Consider the following 25,925-nt stretch of genomic DNA (forward strand, 5'->3'; position numbering starts at 1 on the left):
AAGGGGCACAAAGAACACCAAAGGGAGTGTCACCGAGTGGTTAGGAAAGCAAAAAGAGAATATGAAGAGAGATTGGCGGGGAAGCAACAAACTTCAAATCATTCTTCAGGTACGTTAAGGGGAAGCAACCAGCAAGGGAGGAAGTGGGACCCTTGGATGATGGAGACAGAAAAGGAGTGGTAAAAGAGGAAAAAGAGATAGCTGACAAGTTAAATGAGATCTTCACGTCAGTCTTCACAAGGGAAGACACAACCAACATTCCGGAACCCGAAGAGATCATAAATGGAGATCAGAATGATAAGCTGGTTCAACTAGAGGTAAGTCAAGAGAATGTCCTCAGGCAGATAGACAGGATAAAGACCGACAAATCGCCAGGTCCAGACAGCATTCACCCAAGGGTACTCAAGGAACTAAGGAACGAAATAGCAGAGCCACTTCGACAAATATGCAACCTATCGTTAAAAACTGGAGAGATCCCGGAGGACTGGAAAATAGCAAATGGCACGCCCATCTTCAAGAAAGGTTCAAGGGGTGACCCAGGAAACTACAGGCCGGTGAGCTTGACCTCGATCCCGGGAAAGATGATGGAAGCGCTGATTAAGGACAGCATCTGTGAACACATTGAAAACAATGGACAGCTAAAGTCGAGTCAGCATGGCTTCTGCAAGGGTAGGTCATGCCTCACAAACTTATTGTACTTCTTTGAGGGGGTAAACAGCCAGGTGGATAAAGGGTGTGGTATGCGAGGTAGGCCTGCTAGGATTGGCCCTAGTATAAGGCCCATGCCTAGAGCAGTGAATTCCCATTCTGCCCAAGATAAAGAACAATTTTCCTTCTTACCTGATATTCCCACTAAAACCAGCAGAGGAGCTTATGAGTTGAGCTACAGACTTTCCCTCCCCCTCACCTTCCCAAGGCTTGTGACAGGAAATGCTTTGCACCTGGGAAGGTTGGGCGGGGCTGTAAGTTCCTTAACCTCAGGGCTGGGCAGTTGGAAAGGCAGAGGGAGAACTGGAGAGAAGGAGAACGGTCACAGGAACAGTACTGGCAGCCTAGCTCAGGACTAAGAGCTCTGCAGGACCTACAAAGCCCAGAATGTATGGAGATTACTGAAGCTGATACTGACCTGACTCCTGATATCTCTGAAATTCCACAAGCCATGGAGTTGGGGCTGGAACCGTGTACAGAGGTCCCGCTAGAAAGTCAACCCATGGAAATATGTTGCTCCAAGCCAAGTAAGGAAACTGCCTAATGGAGATTTCCAAAACTAAGGAGTTAGCTGAACTGGGTTGTTTTTTTTTCTTTTTTGGTGAAGCTGTGCTTTAATTCACCCTATTAAGTTGGTGCAGGGAAGCACAGGGTCTAAGGACTAAAAGAATCTAAGTTCATTTGTTTGCTGAGCTTGTTCATGTTCTGGAGAAAATAAACCTTTTTCCAGCCAGTGTGGTGGGGGATCTAGCCCCACGTTTTGAGGTGGGATAGAGGGCTCAATTGTGTAGCGAAATTACAACACTTGGAGCACACCACCTGGCCAGCATTTCCATTTGCTGAAGAAGTGCAGTGCTGTGTCACTGATCTTGGTACAAGTTTCTATCAAAGTAAAGAGACTGTTTGTCTTGATTAGTTTTTCTTTTTTGAAAGAACTTTAAAGCTGAGGCTCATAAATACAGAGCCCTTCTTCCTTTTTGCTGTGTGAATTTTGAACTTTAAAGCATATGATATTGAAATTGAGTTTGGTTTTGGAAGACTGCATTATTTTGGTTTGAAATCCTGACAAAAAGTTTGTTTTTATTTTTGTTTAATGCTATGCAGCAAAATAAAAACCAGTCCTGATTTTCAAGAAAAACTTACCTGGCTTTTTGGCAAAATCCTTGCTCTAAACCGGTGTCTTTTTCATTCCTTGTGGAGCCTTCCGCGGCTCACAAGAGTACAAATCTTGTCCCCGCAGTCCTGGACACATTGCCCTGAGAATGCGGGTGACAAAAGTTGGTATCAGGAGTGTGATTTTGATTTTTCTACCTCCATGAGAGACTGTAAAGGACTAAGCCTGAAGTTAGGACTAAAAGTTTTGTTTGTTTGATTCATCTGTTGGAGTTGACAAGTGCACCAGTGCAGCAGTCGAGCAACAGTGATTTGTGGGAGAGTCTGTGACAGTGAAGGTCGTGGAAGGGAGTGGAAAAACCAAGCCGGAGTGAGCCCAGCTGTGTTCCTGTGTTCCAAGTCCAGCTATCACTACTCAAAGGCTCAGACTCGTCAGTCTGTCGGGTAAGAGTACCCTGGGCAGCTGATTGAGGATACAGGTGTGATAAAGGGACTGGGAGGCATAGGCTGGGGTTAGCTTGCGGGAGTGGGCCAGAAAAAAAAAAAAAAAAAAAAAGGCCGCACTTGGGTTTCTTTTCTTTGTTTTTCTTTTCCAGCCTCACCATGGATCTCCAACAATTATTTACCCTCTTGGCTTCCGAGCGACAGAAGCAGACGGAGGATTTGAAAGTCGTGCTACAAAGCAACCAGGAACTCTGGCGAGCAAGTCAAGCAGAGACCGGGCGGCGGCACGAGGAACTGGTTAAGTCGATGGCAGACCAGACAAGAACCCTAGCGCAGCTATTTCAGGGGACTACTAGTGGACCTATAGCTGGATCTCCGGCAACCATAGGATCTCCGGTAGGACTACAAACTTTGCATACCATGCAAGTGTGTAAGATGGGTCCCACAGATGCTCCTGATGACTTTTTACTTGCATTTGAAAGGATGGCTGTGGCAGCAGGCTGGCCGGAGCAACAATGGGCTACAAGACTGATACCGTGCCTTGCTGGTGCAGCATTGACGGCCTATCAGACTCTTAGTCCTGAGCTAGCCAGTAACTACAGAGCCATAAAAAACCACATCTTGGATTATCTAGGCTTCACTAGGGAGCACTACCGGCAGGAATTCAGGGGTGCCCAAATGGGGGATAAGGAAAGACCCAAAGCCCTCTTACATCGTCTAAAGAAATTAGCTGAAAGGTGGCTACAACCCTGTCTTGGGGATGCCCAGGCTTTACTCACCGAAATATTGCATGAGCAATTTCTAGAAGCGGTGCCAAAGAGTTTAAAAGCCTGGATCCAGAGACAGGGTAGTCGTTCTTTAGCCCAAGTAATCGACCTGGCAGAGGCCTATTTAGATTCCATGTACACCACTACCCCGGGGGGAGAGGCCCAAGGGAGTAGGTGGTCAAGTAGGGGACAGGGAAGTCAGTCGAGACCTCTGAATAGGTTCCCGGAGAGTGCATCCCAGTCTTTGAGGAAAGCTCAAGGCCCTAAAACCTCCGTTAACAAGTATGTAGATGGGGGAAGAGAGACACTCAGGGACATGCACAGATTAAGAGTGGGAAAAACATGAATTTATTGGGGATACAGTTCCCCGAGGATGATGGCAAAAAGGTGTATCAAGTGCCAGTACAGATTAATGGTCACTCTATTGTGGCTTTCCTGGATAGTGGTGCCTCCCAATCTATGATAAAAGAACAGGTTTGGGACGCTATCTATGATAAAGGAGAGCAGGCCAGTCTAAAGGGACCTAAGATGTCTATTAGGTGTATTCACGGGGACGTCCATGAATATATGACTCACTGGGTGAGAGTCCAATATGGAGCCAAAGAGGAGAAACTGTTAGTGGCTGTGGTTCCTAGGGCACCTTATGATATGATTTTGGGCTGGGATTGGAAAAGTTGGCCCATAGAGTGGAACCCGGAACAGGCTCTGGTTAATACGCGAGCCCAGAGTGAAATGAAGGAAACCTCTGAGGAGACCCTAGGTGATACCTTTCCCTTTCAAGGAGAGGTTTTCCAAAGAGGAAAGGAGAAAGGGCCGTGCCCCTCTAAAGCGCAGGGGAAGCGCCAGAAATGGCAAAGGAGACAGGCCCTTGGCCATGCGGCTCAGCATGGGGAAGTCCCCTCGATTCCTGAAAGGGTACTAGAAACTTTTCCCACCTTTCAGGCCGAGCAGAAAGCTGACCCATCCCTGCGGGCTGCATGGCAACAGGTGGGAACCACTTATAAAGGGCCCTTTAATATGAAAGTGAAAAGAGGTCTATTATACAGGGTTAGTACCATAGGAGGGTTAGACGACCAGGTCGAACAATTGGTAGTGCCACAAGGGTTTAGATCCTTGGTGCTTCAAATGGCACATGACCATCCTTTGGCAGGGCATAAGGGGATGGAGGCTACTGAGACCCAAATCTTACAGAGATTTTTTTGGCCTGGATTGCGTCAGGAGTTAATTCAGTTCTGTGCCTCTTGCCCTATCTGTCAGAAGCTAGCGATGCAGAAACCTGGTAAAGCTCCATTAATTCCTACTCCGTGGGTGGAGGAACCCTTAGGTAGGTGGGCCATGGATATTGTCGGGCCATTACAGAAAACACCACGAGGTTACCAATATATACTGGTAGTGATGGATCTTGCTACTAGGTTTCCTTGGGCCTTCCCGTTGAGGAAGACCTCAACCCAGAACATTACCAAGGAGTTGGTCAGTCTATTCTGTTCAGTAGGGTTTCCAAGGCAGGTGCTCACAGATCAGGGGAGCAATTTTATGTCCCGTGAAACGGAGGCCTTCTGGCAGAGGTTCAGGATAAGGCATATAAAAACAGTAGCCTATCACCCTCAAGGAAATGGCTTAGTGGAAAGATTCAATCAATCCCTTAAGCTAATGCTCAAGAAGGTAGCACGGCAGGAATTGACTGATTGGGACTTGATGATACCGTGGGCTATATGCTAGTCGGGAGAAAGTCCAAGTGTCGTTAGGTATTAGCCCCTATGAGATGTTATTTGGGAGGAAGCCCAGGGATTTATTAGATATTTTGAAAGATAAATGGGACCCCCCGCCTGAGTGTCGGACTAACATAATATCTTACCTGGGCGGACTCAAGCAAAGATTTCAGAAATTGGTAGAAAAGGGTAAAACTCAGATGGAGAAAAGCCAAAGGAAACAGAAAACGTATTATGACCAAAAAACCCAGGACAGACAGTTGCAAGTAGGTGAACAGGTCCTGGTCTTAATTCCCACTGACCCCCATAAGTTTCTTGCTCAGTGGAAGGGGCCAGTTACTATTATACAGCAAGTGAATGAGGTATAAGGTTAAGGATGCTAAAGGGAGGGAACAAATTTATCATGTGAACCTCCTTAAACCTTGGAGAGAGCGTCAAACCTTAGCCCTCATTGCTCAACGCTGTGAAGAAGATGAATTCGGTCCGCAGGTTAGGGAGTTTAATTTACCTGAGCAGATTAATATGGGGGAGGAACTTACTCTTTCACAGAAGAAAGGAGTGGAAGGTTTATTAGGAAAATTTGGGGATGTGTTCTCTCCCATACTGGGGAATAAAACGCTGGTAAAGCCATGATATCCAGACGCTGCCAGGACAGGTAGTAAGGGTTAAACCATACCGGATGTCGGAAGAGAAGAAAAGGCTGGTGCAGGAATTGATAGAAGAAATGTTAGCACTGGGAGTTATTGAACCTTCCCAGAGTCTGTGGGCCAGCCCTATTGTAATCGTGCCCAAGGCAGATGGGTCTCCCAGGTTCTGCATTGACTTCCGTCAGTTGAATGCTATCTCCCAGTTTGATGCCTTCCCTATGCCCAGAGTGGAGGAATTGTTAGATAAGTTGGGACAGGCACAGTATCTTACCACCTTGGATCTCACTAAAGGCTATTGGCAGATCCATCTTACACCCACTGCGAAACCTAAGACTGCTTTTGGGTTCCCCTTGGGCTTGTTCCAATTTACTAGAATGCCATTCGGCTTGCATGGAGCTGCTGCTTAATGCCAACGCTTAATGGATCAAGTCCTAAGGGGGCATCAGGAGTATGCATCCACCTACCTAGATGATATTGTCATTCACTCTCAAACCTGGGATCAGCACATAGAGCAAGTGCGAGCGGTATTACAAGCCTTAAGAGAGGCAGGTCTTACTATCAACCCCAAAAAGTGTTGTGTGGGAAAAAAGGAAGTCAAGTATCTAGGATACTTGGTAGGAGGGGGTTTGGTAAAGCCCTTGGTGGATAAAATCCAATGTGTTAGGGAGTACCCTGAACCGGAGTCCAAGAGACAGTTGCGGGGATTCTTAGGGTTGGTAGGGTACTATTGTCGGTTTATTCCTCATTTTGCTACCCGTGCTGCCTCTCTAACTGAAATGCTTAAAAAAAATAGGCCAGACAAGTTGCGGTGGGACCTAGAGGGTAGAAAGGCTCTGAACGACCTCAAGACTTGTCTATGCTCTGAACCAGTGTTGGCATCAGTAAATTTCCAACGTCCATTTGTGCTACAAATGGATGCTTCCCAAACTGGTTTAGGTGCAGTTCTGAGTCAAGAGGTAGAAGGCTTAGAACATCCTATTCTGTACCTTAGCCGAAAATTGCATGATAATGAAAAGCATTATGCCATGGTTGAGCTGGAATGTTTAGCGGCCAAGTGGGCCATGCAAAGCCTAGACCATTACCTGGAAGGCCAAGAGTTTACGTTGGTCACGGACCACGCTGCATTGAGTTGGCTTAATTCTATGAGAAACAATAATGCCCGACTTACCAGGTGGTACCTGGCTTTGCAAACTTTCAGATATAAAACCATACATAGGCCTGGCCATTTACACATTAATGCTGATGCTTTATCCTGGGTGGGAGAAAAGGACCCGGATAAGCATAGGCCCACCCCTAGCAGTCGTTTAAGGGGGGGTATGTGGTATGCGAGGTAGGCCTGCTAGGATTGGCCCTAGTATAAGGCCCATGCCTAGAGCAGTGAATTCCCATTCTGCCCAAGATAAAGAACAATTTTCCTTCTTACCTGATATTCCCACTAAAACCAGCAGAGGAGCTTATGAGTTGAGCTACAGACTTTCCCTCCCCCTCACCTTCCCAAGGCTTGTGACAGGAAATGCTTTGCACCTGGGAAGGTTGGGCGGGGCTGTAAGTTCCTTAACCTCAGGGCTGGGCAGTTGGAAAGGCAGAGGGAGAACTGGAGAGAAGGAGAACGGTCACAGGAACAGTACTGGCAGCCTAGCTCAGGACTAAGAGCTCTGCAGGACCTACAAAGCCCAGAATGTATGGAGATTACTGAAGCTGATACTGACCTGACTCCTGATATCTCTGAAATTCCACAAGCCATGGAGTTGGGGCTGGAACCGTGTACAGAGGTCCCGCTAGAAAGTCAACCCATGGAAATATGTTGCTCCAAGCCAAGTAAAGAAACTGCCTAATGGAGATTTCCAAAACTAAGGAGTTAGCTGAACTGGGTTGTTTTTTTTTTCTTTTTTGGTGAAGCTGTGCTTTAATTCACCCTATTAAGTTGGTGCAGGGAAGCACAGGGTCTAAGGACTAAAAGAATCTAAGTTCATTTGTTTGCTGAGCTTGTTCATGTTCTGGAGAAAATAAACCTTTTTCCAGCCAGTGTGGTGGGGGATCTAGCCCCACGTTTTGAGGTGGGATAGAGGGCTCAATTGTGTAGCGAAATTACAACACGTGGAGCACACCACCTGGCCAGCATTTCCATTTGCTGAAGAAGTGCAGTGCTGTGTCACTGATCTTGGTACAAGTTTCTATCAAAGTAAAGAGACTGTTTGTCTTGATTAGTTTTTCTTTTTTGAAAGAACTTTAAAGCTGAGGCTCATAAATACAGAGCCCTTCTTCCTTTTTGCTGTGTGAATTTTGAACTTTAAAGCATATGATATTGAAATTGAGTTTAGTTTTGGAAGATTGCATTATTTTGGTTTGAAATCCTGACAAAAAGTTTGTTTTTATTTTTGTTTAATGCTATGCAGCAAAATAAAATCCAGTCCTGATTTTCAAGAAAAACTTACCTGGCTTTTTTGGCAAAATCCTTGCTCTAAACCGGTGTCTTTCTCATTCCTTGTGGAGCCTTCCGCGGCTCACAAGGGTACAAATCTTGTCCCCGCAGTCCTGGACACATTGCCCTAAGAGTGCGGGTGACAAGGGGAATCCATAGACATCATTTACCTTGACTTCCAAAAAGCCTTCGACAAGGTACCATATGAAAGACTGCTTAAGAAGCTATGGAACCATGGGGTGCAAGAGAGGTCCACCGATGGATCAAAAACTGGCTGGCAGACAGGAAACAGAGGGTTGTAGTAAAGGGCCATTACTCAGAATGGCAATGGGTCACGAGCGGAGTTCTGCAGGGGTCGGTGCTGGGACCGCTCCTGTTCAATATATTCATTAACGACCTGGAGGCGGGAACAAAATGTGAGGTCATTAAATTTGCGGATGACACCAAACTATACAGCAGGGTCAAAAACATGGAGGACTGTGAAGATCTCCAAAAAGATCTGACAACTCTGGAAGAGTGGGCCAAAAAGTGGCAAATGAGCTTCAACATAGGGAAATGCAAGGTCATGCATGTAGGGAAAAAGAACCCGATGTTCACTTACAAAATGGGGGGATCACCGCTAGGGGTGAGCAACCTAGAAAGAGACCTGGGAGTGATGGTAGACACAACATTGAAGGTGTCGGCACAGTGCGCCACAGCCTCAAGGAAAGCAAACAAAATGTTGGGTATCATTAAGAAGGGTATCACGACCAGGACGAAGGAAGTCATCATGCCATTGTATTGTGCAATGGTGCGCCCGCATCTGGAATACTGTGTCCAGTACTGGTCGCCGTACTTCAAGAAGGACATGGCAGTACTTGAGGGAGTCCAGAGAAGAGCAACTTAGCTGATAAAGGGTATGGAAAATCTCTCATATACTGATAGATTAAAAAAGTTGGGGTTGTTCTCCCTGGAGAAGCAGAGACTTAGAGGAGACATGATAGAAATCTTCAAGATCTTGAAGGGCATAGAAAAAGTAGACAGGGACAGATTTTTCAAATTATGGGGAACCACAAGTACAAGGGGGCACTCGGAGAAATTGAAAGGGGACAGGTTTAGAACAAACACTAGGAAGTTCTTTTTCACCCAGAGGGTGGTGGATACATGGAACGCACTTCTGGAGGCTGTGGTAGGCAGGAGCACATTACAGGGCTTCAAAGAAGGTTTGGATAGGTTCCTAGGGGACAAACGGATTGAGGGGTACAGATAGGAGTAGAGGTAGGTTATAGGGATAGGAGTAGAGGTAGGTTATAGGGATAGGAGTAGAGGTAGGTTATAGAAATAGTCAGGGACCACTGCTCAGGCAATAGGCCTGATGGGCCACCGCGGGAACGGACCGCTGGGCGAGATGGACCTCTGGTCTGCCTCAGCGGAGGCAACTTCTTATGTTCTTAGGTGGACTTCTTGGGACACCGGGCCGCACAGTGGTACAAATTAATATCTAGATTTATAAATAAAAACCAAAATAATGGTCTTCGAGACATTTGGAGCATTGAGATCAAGCATCAAATTACGGTGTCTCAATGGCCACAAATTTAGTCTTGGAGGATGAGATGTACAGTGTCTGCATCTATGAGACAAACTTGTTTTTTCTGTTACATAGAACATTTTGGACCCCTGTTCGTTTACATAAATTAGATAGCTCTAAGTCTGATAGATGTAGATACTGCAATCTCGAAGCTGGGACTCTAGATCATCTATTGTTCTATTGTCCATTTATTTTGGATTTCTGGAAATCAATATGGGGCCAAATAAATAGTTTATTGGAGAATCCAGTGGCCCTATCATATGATACTATTTTATTTGGCATGTCAATGAGGGCAAAGAGTCAAATATCCTCAAAAAATAATAAACTCTTGCTAATTATGACTGGAGTCACCATTCAACAAATTACATTTATTTGGAAGAATTGGAGTAGATTAAACTTTAATTTCTGGTGGAACTCTTTGTGTCATATATATAAGATGGGAAAAAAATATTAGCCATACAGAAAGGACATTTTAATAAATTCAAGGATATTTGGGGACCATTAACAGATTATTGTAACAAGTAAATAATATTTTCCCTTAATTATACAATTGCAAATGAGGGGGGGGGGGGTTCTGATCTTATATTAATTGTTTGAATTAGTAGAAAAGAATATATTATATGATATACGTGATTACATATGATATGGTAAGGGTGGGAGGGGGGATAAATTTCATTAATTTAAAATGATTGTAACAGAAATTCAAGTGATGTTTGTAAGTTGTAAAAATGAATAAAGAATTTTTTAAAAAAGAATAAAGATTAATAATAATAAAAAAAAGCCATACTTGCTTTTCAGCTTGGACTATTAGTGTGACTTTATAATCCATCTTATTTGTTGGGTAGTATGTTCAAATCCCCCCTCATCTCCAGTACCTTTACAGCTTATTTGCTTGCATAAGAGAGTATGGACTTTGCCATTTTCATCAACACTCTGCCTTTTACAGGCAAACTTATTTTTACCCTGACATGGATCCTGCCGATGGTAGCGTTCTCGGAGATTTTATCAGTACCCAGGGACGATGGGAAGAGGCAGATGGAACTGCAAGCAGTCAACTGGATGGCGTTCTGGGGGAAGAGCAAGCTATACAGGAAGGATGGAATCCACCTCAGCAGAGATGGAACGAGGCTACTGTCAGCCTAGAGGCCTCTGGGAGATTATATCAATCTGACCCTGGCATGGGAAGGCAGATAGACCCTTAGTGCAGGGAAACTGTTTTAAGTAGCCCTGATTGATATATTCTAAGTTTCAAGTAGCCCTGCTTGAATCATGGCTAGCTAAAAGGTGTTAATGTCTGATTAAGAGGGTGCTTAGGACAATGGTGCACAGATCAAGCCAGAGACTTAATCCCATCAGGTTTCTCACCCTCCTTTGTTAATTAAATTAACCATTGTCTCAAACAGTTTACAAATTCTAAACAGAAAGATACTGGGAGATACAATATTTTCTCTATTCAGAATAAGATTCCAAGGTATAAAAGCCTGCTCTCTGCTCTATCAAGTGACCCTCTCTCTTTTCCTATCAAGCTATCAGGAGAGGGGTCTTCAACTCCTCTCTCTCTTTCTATCTAACTACCTCTTGGCTCTTTGCTTGGCACTCTGGTTCTGTCTTGGCTCTCCCTCTCTCTGTCTATCCTGCCCTTTATCTATGAAACACGAAGCTTCCTAGAACTGCAACCTTCTATGTCCCTCTCTGCCTCTGACCTCTGTAAGGCAGTGAGACTGCTTGTTCTCTGCTTAAGTGTAATGCTCTCTGCTTAATTGTAATGCTTATAAATATTACTTTTCTGTAAGACTATTTCTATAATATATTCTTTATATAATCACCCCTGGCTGTGCTTCTTATTTGATTCTATCCCTAATGAAACTTCTGTGAAGGAACTGAACCTGGGACCTGGCGTTTGTCAGTACGCCTTTCACTTAACCCCTACCACCTAATATTGTGGGGGCCACTTTCAAACTGACAGCTACTTGCAAGCAACCTCAAGCATGAAATTGAGAAATTTTTAAATTAAGAAGAAGGGGAAAACTGACAGTTGACCAAGAGCCGATGGTTCGGGAAACGGTATATCCAGAGGATACCATGCAAGAAGATTGCAAGGAAGACTCACCAGATCATAGGCAAGATAGAAATCTTGGCGGATCGAATGGGACAAAAGCGAAGGAGACAGAGGAGGTAGAAAATGCAAGAAAGTAACAGGCCGCAAACTTAAGTGTATTGTGACGAGGCCAGGGGTAAGCCTAGCGCTGGCAACCCAGCTCCCGCCCCAGGCGCAAGTATTAGCGCTCTTTGGAGAGCCACTCAGGGTTAATAACAGCAGAAAAGAAAAACTCCACAAATAATTGCCAGTTCCAAGTTTTATTACCCAGTTCAAAGGCACTGGTTCTAAGGCAGCCCCACCAGCTGATGAGGCTTGGAAAAGATTTATCATAAACAAAAGTTCTCTTTTATAGCAAGTCCCTGCTTCTTTCAGGAAAGAAAAAAAAAAACCAAAACTATTTCCTTTTAAACAGGATTTCTCTTTCTTTAGTGCTGCTGCCAGGTAGAGAATTGTGCGGGGACAGAAATCCCACCCGTCCCCACCCGTCCCTGCCAAAGTCCCACCCGTCCCCACCCGTCCCCGTGAGGAATCCCACCCATCCCCGCGAGGAATTCCACCCGTCCCCGTGAGGAATCCCCTCCGTCCCCGCCCATCCCTATAAACTTCAGAAATAGTTATTTCATTTAATTATGCTACTGAATTAAAGGCTCTGGTAGAAACCCATTTACAAATAAGCAAAAAGACTTTATTAATTTGAAAATATTAATTGGGAAGAATACATACTTTGTAAACGGGTTTCTACCAGAGCCTCTAATGTTTATAAATTTTTATCAACACAACTAATATACTACTTTATCCTGAAGCAAAAAAAAAAAAAAGAAATAGAATTCTTTTCCTACCTTTGTTGCCTGGTTTCTGCTTTCCTCATGTTCTCATTCAATTCCTTCCATCCATTGTCTCTCTTCCTTCTGCATCTTCCATTTGCTCTGTTACTGTGCCTCTCCCTTTCTTCCCCCTTCCAAATTGGTCTGGCACCCATCTTCTTCTCTCCGCTCCCCTCATAGTCTGGCATCTGTCTTCTTCCCTGCCAGCGTCTTCTCCCTACTCTCTCTTCCCCATTTCCTTTCAGCGTCCTTCTCCCTCCCATCTTCCCCATGTCCTGTCAGCGTCCTTCCCCCCTCTGTCTTCCACATGTGCTTTCAATGTCCTTCTCCCCCCTCTGCTTCCCCATGTCCTTTCAGCGTCCTTCTCCCTCTCTGTCTTCCCCATGGCCTTTCAGCATCCTTCTCCACCCTTTTGTCTTCCCCATGTGCTTTCAGCATCCTTCTCCCCCCTCTGTCTTCCACAAGTGCTTTCAGAGTCCTTCCCCCCCGCCCTTCCCATGGCCTTTCAGCGTCCTTCTCCACCCCTTTGTCTTCAGTGCTTTCAGCGTCCTTCTCCCCCCTCCTTCTCTACCGCCCCGGGTGCAGCACAGCCGGCCAGGTCCCCTTACTTTTGTGGCACTTCCCCGACCGACCGACAACAGCCCTGGTCCGACAAACCTCCCTGCCCTTAACCGCAAATCTAAATTACCTTCTTACAGCTGCTGTAAGAAGGTAATTTAGATTCGCGGCTACAGGGCAGGGAGGATTGTCGGACCGGGGCTGTTGTCGGTCGGTCGGGGAAGTGCCACAAAAGTAAGGGGACCTGGCCGGCTGTGCTGCAACCAGGGCGGACCGCCCCCCTCCCTTGGTAGCCACTCGAACCGCGAGGCTTTTCTTTACCTGCCCTGCCTGCAGCACAGAGCCGAACGGAAGTCTTCCCGACGTCAGCGCTGACGTTGGGAAGACTTCCGTTCGGCTCTGTGCTGCAAGCAGAGCAGGTAAGGAGAAGAAGAGCCACGTGATTGAGTACATCCAGCCCCGCAGGAACCCCGCGACCCTAGGGGGCGTCCCCACGGGATTCCCGCGACCCTAGGGGGTGTCCCCACGGGATCCCCATGACCCGAAGAGGGAACCTGCGGGATGCCCGCGGGTCCTGCGGGATTCCCGTCGTCCCCATTCCCGTGCAGCTCTCTACTGCCAGGCTTTCACAGTTCTGGGCAGCCTTTGGGTTTCAAGAACCCCAAATCAAAGTTCAGCTGTCCCCCTCCTTGGACTTGGAACAACTATTGTATTATGCCTTCGGTTGCTTCAGGAAGTTTTCCCCATCTGACCTGAGTTCTAAATATCCCCACCATCCACTTTATTTCGGGGCAGGGGCTGGGAACCATCCACCCTTTGTTTTAATGGTCTAAGATTCCCCTCCCAAAGTTCCCACTATCAGGGTTATGCAATGTCAGGTCTCTGAATCCTCTCCGGACTTTACTTCTACCTTCAAGGTTAGTTAGCAGTAGCCCTCCAACACTCACTATGCTTAACTGGCATACAGGGATTCTGGTTTAATTTCTGCTACTAACCAAACCTCACATTCACACCTCCAACACTCATTCATTATACAGTCCTTCCTAAGGACAGAACTGTTTCTTTTAAATACGTTAGACCATTGTTACAGCACAAACTTTCATTCCCCTCCCCCACACAGACCTTACAGACTCATTTTGCATTCAGACCTATAGTCTAAGGCTTCAGGGCTGCAGTCCATGTCATTTCTCTCAGAGATACCTCCCTCTACCTCCATGAGAATTTCCTCGCTCTCTGAGGCTGGATACAGGGGCAGGGAGAGACAGATAGAAAGACAGACAGAGGGAGGGAGGGAGGGAGACAGAAAGAAAGGAAGAAAGACACAGGGGCAGGAAGAGGGAAAGAAATACAAACAGAGAAAGGGGGCCAGGGAAACAGAAATACAGCAGGAGGTAGAGAGACAGAATGACAGACATATATTCTTGCACCCATTAATGTAACGGGCTTAAAGACTAGTTTCATTATAATAGATATAATAAATTTATATGTATTACTATTCAATTAATAAGTTCAGGAGGGGAGGAAATGATTATTAATGTAATAAGAACATAAGAAATGCCTGCGCCGGATCAGACCTGGGGTCCATCCAGTCCGGTGGTCCGCACACGCGGAGGCTCAGCCAGGCGTACCTGGGCAAATACCTTAATCATTTGTATCCCTCAATGTGTCCCGCAAGAAGATGTGCATCCAATTTTACCTTAAATCCTAAAATGGTGGTTTCCTCCACCACATCCTCTGGGAGAAAGTTCCAGGCGTTCACCACCCGCTGTGCGAAGCAGAACTTTCTGACATTTGTCATGGCTGTGACCCCTCTCAGCTTCAGTCCATGACCTCTTGTCCGAGTCACATTTGACAAAGTGAATAACGCTGTTTCTTGCTCTCCATCCTTTCCCCTTGTCGGTGAGCGAGCTTGCTGCATTTTGTCGATTCCTTTTAATATTTTAAAAGTCTCTATTAGATCCCCTCTCAGTCTTCTCTTCTCAAGGGTGAATAATCCCAGATTTCTGAGGCGTTCTTGGTAGCTCAAGTTCTCCGTACCTTTTACTAGCTTCGTTGCTCGCCTCTGCACCCTCTCCAGCAGTGTTATATCCTTCTTCAGGTACGGAGACCAGTGTTGGACACAGTATTCCAAGTGTGGTCTGACCATTGCTCTATAAAGCGGCATTATGACCTCTTTCGATCTACTCGTGATTCCCTTCTTTATCATGCCCAACATCCTGTTAGCCTTCTTTGCCGCCGCCGCGCTGAGCCGACGGCTTCAGATTCCTGTCTATCAGTACCCCCAGGTCCTTTTCCTGTTCGCTCTTCCCCAATGTTATACCTAGCAGTTTATACTCATGCTCCTTGTTTTTCCTACCCAGGTGCATCACTTTGCATTTTTCTACATTAAAACTCATCTGCCAATTTTCTGCCCATCTCTCAAGTTGGTTCAAATCTCTCTGGAGTTCCTCGTTATCTTTTTGTGATCTGATTGTCCGGCAAAGCTTTGTGTCATCTGCAAACTTGGTGATGAGACTGGTTGTTTCTTCATCCAGGTCATTTACGAAGATATTGAATAAGATAGGCCCAAGAACCGAGCCCTGAGGCACGCCGCTAGTTATTTGCTTCCAGTCTGAGTACTCCCCATTTATGCCTACTCTTTATTTTCTGTATTCCAGCCAATTTCCTATCCATCTTAGTATATCCCCTTCTATTCCATGACTTTGTAGTTTTCTGAGAAGTCTCTCGTGTGGTACTTTGTCTAACGCTTTCTGGAAGTCCAAGTATATTATGTCCACCTGTTCTCCGCTATCAACATGTTTGTTCACCGTTTCAAAAAATTGAAGTAGGTTCGTCAAGCATGACTTCCCTTTCCTGAATCCATGCTGGCTACCTCTCAACAGGTCATGGGTATCCAGATGCTGGACTATGCTATCTTTAATCAAAGTCTCGACCATTTTCCCAGGGACCGATGTGAGGCTCACAGGTCTATAGTTTCCCGGTTCTCCTCTTGATCCTTTTTTGAAGATTGGGATGACGTTTGCTATCTTCCAGTCCTCTGGTATCCGTCCGGTCCTAATTGACATGTTAGCAAGGGATTGCAGTAGTTCTCCGATTTCTACCTTTAGCTCCTTTAATACTCTCGGGTGAATTCCATCTGGGCCAGGGGATTTGTCACTTTTTAGTTTATCAATCTAATAGTATATCTGGTCCAGATCCACCTCCACTGTGGTGAGGCTCTCCTCTATTTCTCCCTTGAATACTTTTAATGTCTCTGGTATTGATGTGTCGTCTTCTTTGGTAAAGACAGATGCAAAGAAGGAATTTAATCTGTCTGCATTATCTTTGATAGCGTTATCTTTGATGTATCCTTTTCTTCCATTGTCGTCGAGAGGGCCCACTGTCTCCTTAGCCGGTTTCATCCCCTTAACGTATCTAAAAAAGGGTTTGAAGTTTTTGGCCTCTTGCGCCAACTTTTCCTTATAGACCCTTTTGGCTTCTCTCACTGCCCTGTGGCACTTCTGGTTGGCTTTGAGGCTATCCCAAGCCTCGGTTGTTTTCTCGCGTTTCCATTTTTTAAATGAGTCCTTCTTTTCCCTCACTGCATCCTTCACCTCTTTGGTTAGCCAAGCTGGTTCCCTTTTGTCTTTATTTTTCCTTCCTTTGGCAACCTGCGGAATTTATAGATTCTGTGCTTCGGTGATGGTATTTTTTAGTAGGAACCAAGCTTGCTCCACCGTTTCAATTTTGTCTATCTTTTTCTTGATCCATTTTCTCACCATGGCTCTCATGTTATTGTACCTTCCTTTCTTAAAGTTATAAGTCGTGGTTTGGGTCCTGATTCGCTTTCCCTTCCCGATGTCGAGCTTAAAGTTGATCATGCTGTGATCGCTCGTCCCCAGTGGGACCGTGACTTCAACTTCTTTTGTTTGCCCAGTTATGCCGTTTAGGACCAAGTCCAAGGTGGCGTTACCTCTTGTCGGTTCTCCTACCATTTGTTCTAAGAAGCAGTCTCCCATCATTTCCAGGAACTTTGTTTCTTTGCCACAGTTTGAGGTTACTAGGTTCCAGTGTTTTTGTGCAGTTTTTCTGATATATTAATTGTGTCACATTATTGAAGTTTGAAAATCAATAAAGATTAAAAAAAAAAAGAAAATACAAATATTTTCTAATGGTGTTAATTATTACAGAATAAGAGAGGGTGTGAACACTTAAACTGTATAACACTTGCATATCTTAAATAATACAATGCTAGTCGCGCATGCGCACTTGCCTCGCGTGTTCCCTGATCCCTTTTCTGTCGGGATGTGGCAAGACAAGTGCGCATGCACGCTTATTACGTCACTGATGGAGAGCAGCGAATGCAGGAAGCGGAGTGGCCAGGTAAACAAAAAAACCAAAAACAACCGAGCCAGCCTGGCCGCTGAGAAAACGCGGGAGGCCTGGCCCGGGCTGCGGACGGGTAAGGAGCTGGTGCAGTGAGCCTTCCCTGCGGCTGAAATGGAGCCTGGCCACCCTCCGCGACAGACCACAGCAGTCCGAGTCCTTTTCCGCTCACCCCCTTCCCGTGGACCCGACTACCTTGGTGATTCAAGCAGTGTGTGCACCAGTCTTCACACGCTGCTTCGGGCCCTTCTACTTCCCTGATTTGCTCTGCCGCATCTCTGATGATGTCATCACGTACGTGCCAGAGTAAATCAGGGCAGTAGAAGGACCCGAAGCAGCGTGTGAAGACTGGTGCACACGCTGCTTGAATCGCCGGTAGGTAGTAAGGTCCGTGGGAAGGGAAGGGGGGGGGCGCAAGGACTCTGAGGAGAATGGCAGACACCGGCCCTATACTAACTCCCGTGGACAGGGGGAGCAAGAAGGGGTGCTGATGGACAGGGGGGGAATGAAGGGAGGCCTATTGCTGGACAGAGGGAGCAGGAAGAGGTGATGATGGACGGGGGGAAAAAGGAAGGGTGGCTTATTGCTTGACAGGGGGAACAGGAAGAGGTGCTGATGGACAGGGGGGGAAATGAAGGGAGGCCTACTGCTGGACAGAGGGAGCAGGAACAGGTGATGATGGACGGGGGGAAAGGAATGGAGGCCTATTGTTGGACAGGGGTAGCAGGAAGAGGTGCTGATGGACACGGGGGGAATGAAGGGAGGCCTACTGCTGCACAGAGGGAGCAGGAAGAGGTGATGATGGACACGGGGGAAAAATGAAGGGAGGCTTACTGCTGGACAGGGGGAGCAGGAAGAGGTGCTGATGGACAGGGGGGAGGTAAAACAAAGGGAGAAGGGCTGCTGCTGGATAAGGGGAGCAGTGAAGGGGTGGTGGTGGACACAGGGGAGGTAAAAATAAGGGAGAATGGACAGGAAAAAGCGGCTAAGGAGACAGAGAAAGAAATAAAGACAGACACACATATATTCTAGCACACGTTAATGTAACGGGCTATAAAGCTAGTAAGAACATAAGAACATAAGAATTGCCACTGCTGAGTCAGACCAGTGGTCCATCATGCCCAGCAGTCCGCTCACGCGGTGGCCCTCTGGTCTAAGACCAGCATCCTAACTGAGACTAGCCCTACCAGCGCACGTTCTTGTTCAACAGAAACTTGTCTAACTTTGTCTTGAATCCTTGTAGGGTGTTTTCCCCTATAACAGCCTCTGGAAGAGCATTCCAGTTTTCCACCACTCTCTGGGTAAAGAAGAACTTCCTTACGTTTGTACGGAATCTATCCCCTTTCAACTTTAGAGAGTGCCCTCTTGTTCTCCCTACCTTGGAGAGGGTGAACAACCTGTCCTTATCTACTAAGTCTATCCCCTTCAGTACCTTGAATGTTTCGATCATGTCCCCTCTCAATCTCCTCTGTTCGAGAGAGAAGAGGGCCAGTTTCTCTAATCTTTTGCTGTACAGCAGCTCCTCCAGCCCCTTAACCATCTTAGTCGCTCTTCTCTGGACCCTTTCGAGTAGTACCGTGTCCTTCTTCAGGTACGGCAACCAGTGCTGGACACAGTACTCCAGGTGAGGGCGTACCATGGCCCGGTACAGCGGCATGATAACCTTCTCTGATCTGTTCATGATCCCCTTCTTTATCATTCCTAGCATTCTGTTTGCCCTTTTTGCTGCCGCCGCACATTGTGTGGACGGCTTCATCGACTTGTTGATCAGAACTCCCAAGTCCCTTTCCTGGGAGGTCTCTCTAAGTACCGCCCCGGACATCCTGTATTCGTGCATGAGATTTTTGTTACCGACATGCATCACTTTACACTTATCCACATTGAACCTTATCTGCCATGTCGATGCCCATTCCTCGAGCTTGATTATGTCACGTTGCAGATCTTCACAATCCCCCTGCGTCTTTACTACTCTGAATAACTTCGTATCAACCGCAAATTTAATCACCTCGTTCGTCGTACCTATGTCCAGATCATTTATAAAATTTGTGAGATATTTAAGGGTTCTCGGTCTGAAGGTTTTGCTTTTTGTTGTTGATTTTGTTCTTTATCAGGCAAATAATAAACCCGTGAGAATGGTGGTAATGATTCTTCAGGTATCTCCAAAATTTCCACTAGATATCTCTTGAGCATATCTCTGGGTGTTACCAAATCAAGTCTTGGAAAATTAATTAACCTTAAATTGTTACTACGTGAATTGTTCTCAAGCATTTCAATCTTCTTCCTTAGGTTAATATTATCTTTAACTAGAGTCTCTTGCAATTGTTTCGATGTTATAATTTTCTTTTCTATTTTTTGAATAGATGAGTTAGAAGTATTCATTTCTTTTCTTAAATCCTTCAATTCTTTATTATGTTCCTTAATTTTCCCTTCGATTTGTTGAAAAGTAGGAGTAATATTTTTAACAAAACCAGCCATTAAGTCCCAAATGGAATCTAGAGTCACTTCAGCAGGTTTAATCAATACAATTGGAGTTTGTGTGAATGTAAAGTGCTCACCGTTCTGAAGATTTCCTTCGGGGCTTGTCTTCTGTCCTTCCCCCACATACTGAGATGATACTGCCCCAGATATCTCCATAGGGACCCTTGTAGTACGAGCCCCAGCCTCCAAGTTCTCCTGAAGATCCTTCCTTGCCTCTGGAGAGGAGAAAACCTCAGAATCCGGGGTTTCCCCACCCCTAGGAGAGCTGGTAATCTGAGGCTACGGGGCCGGTGTCCTAACATCAGGGCTTAGAGTAGTGTCGGGCCCAGGAGTGTCCACCGCGGGTTCACCTCCCTGTGTCCTCAACAGGCCGCCATCCGATGTTGCAGTGACCTCCTGCATACGCCGCAGAATATCTTGAATATTACTGAGACCCGGAGCTCCAGGGCGCCGTGAGGCAGAAGCAGCGTGGTAAGTGAAGTACCGCCAGAAATTGTTCCAAACAATCACTGTTCTGGGACGAGCAATTCAGCGTGTCCTGCTCTCAGTCGCCATCTTGGATCGCCTGCTTTGGCACCGCAGTTTTCCTCCTCCCATACGCTGCGATACAACCCCAGATCATTTATAAAGATGTTAAAGAGCACGGGTCCAAGCACCGAGCCCTGTGGCACCCCACTGGTGACGCTCTTCCAGTCCGAGTATTGTCCATTTACCCCCACTCTCTGTTTCCTATGGTCCAGCCAGTTTTTAATCCACGTGAGTATTTCACCCTCATTTCCATGGCTTGCAATTTTCTGAAGTAGTCGTTGAACATCTTCTGAAAATCCAGATATACAATGTCGACTGGATCGCCTTTGTCTATCTGTCTGTTTACTCCCTCAAAGAAGTGCAGCAAGTTCGTCAAACACGATCTGCCTTTGCTAAAACCATGCTGACTGGTCCTCATCAACCCGTTTCCGTCAAGGTGATCAATGATGCTGTCTTTTATCAGTGACTCTACCATCTTTCCCGGTACAGAGGTCAGACTCACCGGTCTGTAGTTCCCCGGATCTCCCCTCGAACCTTTCTTGAAGATTGGTGTAACATTCGCTACCTTCCAGTCTTCCGGAATCTTTCCCGATTTGATCGACAGATTGGCTATTAGTTGAAGCAATTCAGCTATGGTCCCTTTCAGTTCCTTGATGACCCTCGGATAGATGCCATCCAGTCCCGGGGATTTATCGCTCTTAAGCCTATCAATCTGCCTACATACCTCCTCTAGACTATTCGTCAATCCTGTCAGCTTTCCGTCTTCGTTTCCAGCACATAGCCTGATGGGTTCCGGTATGCTGTGTACATCTTCTTCGGTAAATACAGGTATAGTCAAATAACTACACAGAAACTATAAAGATATTACTTATACATATAATTCTAATAAGGCAGGGGTCACTAAAGAGGTACTATTATAAAGAATATATTAATAAAGTGGTAATGGACAACTAAATGAAATACTGGTAAAATTCCAGAAGGAGTTTATCAAACACTGTGTGCACATACAAGGAACAAGTATTGCTGACTCAAAGGATGGGAGGGGGGCATTCCTGAGACATTGAATATTTTTTTTTTTTTAAATTCAATTTTCTATACCGTTCTCCCAGGTAAGCTCAGAACGGTTTACATGTATTTATTTAGGTACTCAAGCAGTTTTTCCTGTCTGTCCCGGCGGGCTCACAATCTATCTTATTGTACCTGGGGCAATGGGGGGATTAAGTGACTTGACCAGGGTCACAAGGAGCAGCATGGGTTTGAACCCACAGCCTCAGAGTGCTGAGGCTGTAGCTTTAACCATTATGCCACACTCTCCACATATTATTCTAAGGTGGGGGTCACTGAAGAGGTAACATTATAAAGAATATATTAATAAAGTGGTAACGAAAAAATAAATGGTAAAATTCCTGAAGGGGTGTGTGCATACAACAGTATGAAATATTACTGACTCAAAAGGTGGGAGGGGGACATTCCTGCCTACAGTCAAATGAACATTGTATCGAGGTATCAGCAGAATTTACCATAAGGACTATTGTTTAAAAAGATGGTCTAAGCATGTCATGTGAGGGGCGAGTATGTGAAAGAAGGGAACAGTGCCCAAATATGGGCAGCTCTAAATATGGCCAGGGTCTGAAGATTAAGGGGTGGATTGATAGGAAATAGGTGGGAAGATTTGAGTTTGTGAATTGTACTGGTGTACCAAATGAGCAGACAGGCAGGAGGGGCTAACTAAAGATTGTACAGACTATATAATCGATGAATGTACTATGCCAGATGTGTCCATCTTGCCAATTTCTGTGCAGAGGGCACCCATTTTGGGCCCAAAATGTAAATAAATTATATCGCTTGCTTTACTCAGTCTCTCATAGAGTCTTATTCATCTTGTGGGCAGTGCCTTTTCTCAAATTGGCCCTGACCATATTTGGGCACTGTTCTCTTCTTTCACATGCTCGCCCCTCACGTGATATGCTTAGATCATCTTTTTAAACAATAGTTCTTATGGTTAATTCTGCTGACACCTCTTGATACAATGTTCACTTGACTGTAGGCATTGTATTCAGTGTCCCAGGAATGCCCCCCCCCCACACACTTTTTGAGTTAATAATATTTCTTACTGTTGTATGCACACAATGTTAGACAAACATTTCACAAGGGAGGACACAACCAACATTCCGGAACCCGAGGAGATCGTAAAAGGAGATCAGGATGAAAATCTGGTCCAACTAGAGGTGAGCAAGGTGGATATCCTCAGGCAGATAGACAGGCTAAAAAGCAACAAATCGCCAGGTCCGGACGGCATTTACCCAAGGTTACTCAAGGAACTAAGGAATGAAATAGCTGAGCCACTTCGACAAATATGCAACCTATCCTTAAAAACTGGAGAGATTCCGGAAGACTGGAAAATAGCAAATGTCACGCCCATCTTCAAGAAAGGCTCAAGGGGAGACCCAGGAAACTACAGGCCGGTGAGCTTGACTTCGGTCCCGGGAAAGATGATGAAAGCGCTGATTAAAGACAGCATCTGGGAACACATCAAAAACAATGGGCAGCTAAAGTCGAGCCAGCATGGCTTCTGCAAGGGCAGGTCATGCCTCACGAACATATTATACTTCTTTGAGGGGGTAAACAGCCAGGTAGATAAAGGGAATCCATAGACATCATTTACCTTGACTTCAAAAAAGCCTTCGACAAGGTACCACACGAAAGACTGCTAAGGAAGCTATGGAACCACGGGGTGCAAGGGGAGGTCCACCGATGGATCAAAAACTGGCTGGCGGACAGGAAACAGAAGGTTGGAGTAAAGGGACATTACTCAGACTGGCAATGGGTCACGAGCGGAGTTCCACAGGGGTCGGTGCTGGGACCGCTCCTGTTCAATATATTTATTAACGACCTGGAGGCAGGAACAAAATGTGAGGTTATTAAATTTGCGGATGACACCAAACTATACAGCAGGGTCAAAAACATGGAGGACTGTGAAGATCTCCAAAAAGATCTGACAACTCTGGAAGAGTGGGCCAAAAAGTGGCAAATGAGCTTCAACATAGGGAAATGCAAGGTCATGCATGTAGGGAAAAAGAACCCGATGTTCACTTACAAAATGGGGGGATCACCGCTAGGGGTGAGCAACCTAGAAAGAGACCTGGGAGTGATGGTAGACACAACATTGAAGGCGTCGGCGCAGTGCGCCACAGCCTCAAGAAAGCAAACAAAATGTTGGGTATCATTAAGAAGGGTATCACGACCAGAACGAAGGAAGTCATCCTGCTACTGTATCGTGCAATGGTGCGCACGCACCTGGAGTACTGTGTCCAGTACTGGTCGCCGAACCTCAAGAAGGACATGGCGGTACTTGAGAGAGTCTAGAGAAGAGCAACTAAGCTAATAAAGGGTATGGAGGACCTCTCATATACTGACAGACTGAAAAAGCTGGGGCTTTTCTCCCTGGAAAAGCGGAGACTTAGAGGAGACATGATAGAAACCTTCAAGATCATGAAGGGCAAAGAAAAAGTAGACAGGGACAGATTTTTCAAATTATGGGGAACCACAAGTACAATGAGGCACTCAGAGAAATTGAAAGGGGAAAGGTTTAAAACAAACGCCAGGAAGTTCTTTTTCACCCAGAGGATGGTGGATACATGGAACGCGCTACCGGAGGATGTGATAAGCAGGAGCACGCTACAGGGCTTCAAAGAAGGTTTGGATAGGTACCTGGAGGAGAAAGGGATTGAGGGGTACAGATAGGAGTAGAGGTAGGTTATAGGGATAGGATTAGAGGTAAGTTACAAAAATTAGTCAGGGGCCACTGTTCAGGCAATAGGCCTGATGGGCTGCTGCAGGAGCGGACCGCTGGGCAAGATGGACCTCTGGTCTGCCTCAGTGGAGGCAACTTCTTATGTTCTTATGTAACCCCTTCTGGAATTTTACCATTTAGTTTTTCATTACCACTTTATTAATATATTCTTTATAATGTTACCTCTTTAGTGATCCACTGCCTTAGAATAATATGTATTAGTAATATCTTTATAGTTTCCCTGTAGTTATTTAACCACACCTGATTAAATGCAAATGTTATACCCTTTAAGTGTTCACCCTCTTTGTGGTGTTCTGCAACAATTAACACCATTAGAAAATATTAGGATTTTCATTTCTCACAGTATCACTGGAGGGCAACATATCTTTGACTCAATTTTTTTGTGACATAGAGGTGAAGACATAAGTAAGTTTATTATGTCACAGTGCTATATGGCACTCATCCTATCCCTCCCTCTCCTTTCTTTCTCTCTTTCTCCATTATCCAGAAAGCACGGTGGGCTCCTTAGGCGGCAGGAGCAGGAGTTCCTCCAGGGGGTGCACGAGGAACTGCGTGCTGAAGCCTGGGAGTAACGAGTCCATCTCATAAACTCTCTCCACTTCATATGCACCTGTATGCCAGATACTATGCAGGGAGAGTATGGTACACTGGTTAACGATACTGCCTCATCTCATGCTGCTCTTTGTGACCCTGGGTACATTAGATAGATTGTCAGCCCACTAGGCAATGGTGTACCAAGGGGGGGAGGGGGGGCGGTTTGCCCCAGGTGCCACCTTAGGGGGGGTGTACAGCCGGCCAGGTCCAGAAAATTCTACCGGGCCGATCAGCTTGCCTCTCCCCGACGTGACTTCCCTGGTTGGAGTGCATGCGTCTGTGGCACTCGCGGGCGGAAAAAAACTGCAGGAGCTGCGCTGGAGAGTCTTTAAAAAAAAGTAATGCAAAATGAATTGTCTCTGCAACCCCTGATCTGGCAGTCTTGCAAGCTCAGCGTTGGAGTGCAGGTAACCGTGCGGTGCCGCATTTGTTAGCAGCTGTTTTGGGACGGTGTAGGGGAGAGAGCGATAAAAAAGTTGGTCGGGCCCGGGTGGTTCTCATCTCCCAACACCTTTAGCTTATATTTGCGGCCGTTGTCAAAAAAAGGGGTTTTAGCTTCCCCCACTCCCCCCCCCGCACTATAAGAAGCGTTGAAGCTGTTTGAAGTGGGATCATGAGAGAATGCCGCTTCTGCTGAGCTGACTTAACCTTGTGCCTATATTGACAGTGAGAACATTCATTCTCGTATTGTTTATATGATTTCTTAGAGGCCTTTGTTGTAGTCTGCCTTTTAGATACTGACGGTATTTAGAGGGATTGTATAATATTGTAGATACCAGGTTTTCATGCAGGCTTTGTTTTTGTTCTTTCAATAACATTTATTTTAAACTTGATATGAGCTATATTTCAATTATACACAGCTATAAATCATTTAAAATCCAAACTTATTGTATTTGTGAAAAATAAATTCTGTAAATAATTTGTGAAGTGCTCAGACCTGATAACCCATATAGTGGTGATGTCACCACAATGAGGTTAACTAGGGGACCATCATTGCCTTCACTTGTCCCCTACCTTCCCTGAATATTGGATTCTTAATCCTATCTAATGATGGTACTTATCTTCGTTCAGGGGCAGTTCATGTTGAAGGTGTTAACTCTCATTGGTGACTGGTGCAAATTAAAGTGCTCGTGCTTGTTTAAAATCTTGTTAGTTCTTTCTTAGGAAAACTCCCGTCCCCCCGACCCGGGTTTCATCTCTTCGTCAGGGAGGGACACTAAGAAAAATCGAACAGCAAACTAGAAATATATGATAACAAAATATACTAGGTTATATTTCTACCATCT

The sequence above is a fragment of the Geotrypetes seraphini genome, chromosome 4, assembly GCF_902459505.1.
Source record: "Geotrypetes seraphini chromosome 4, aGeoSer1.1, whole genome shotgun sequence".
NCBI lineage: Eukaryota > Metazoa > Chordata > Amphibia > Gymnophiona > Dermophiidae > Geotrypetes > Geotrypetes seraphini.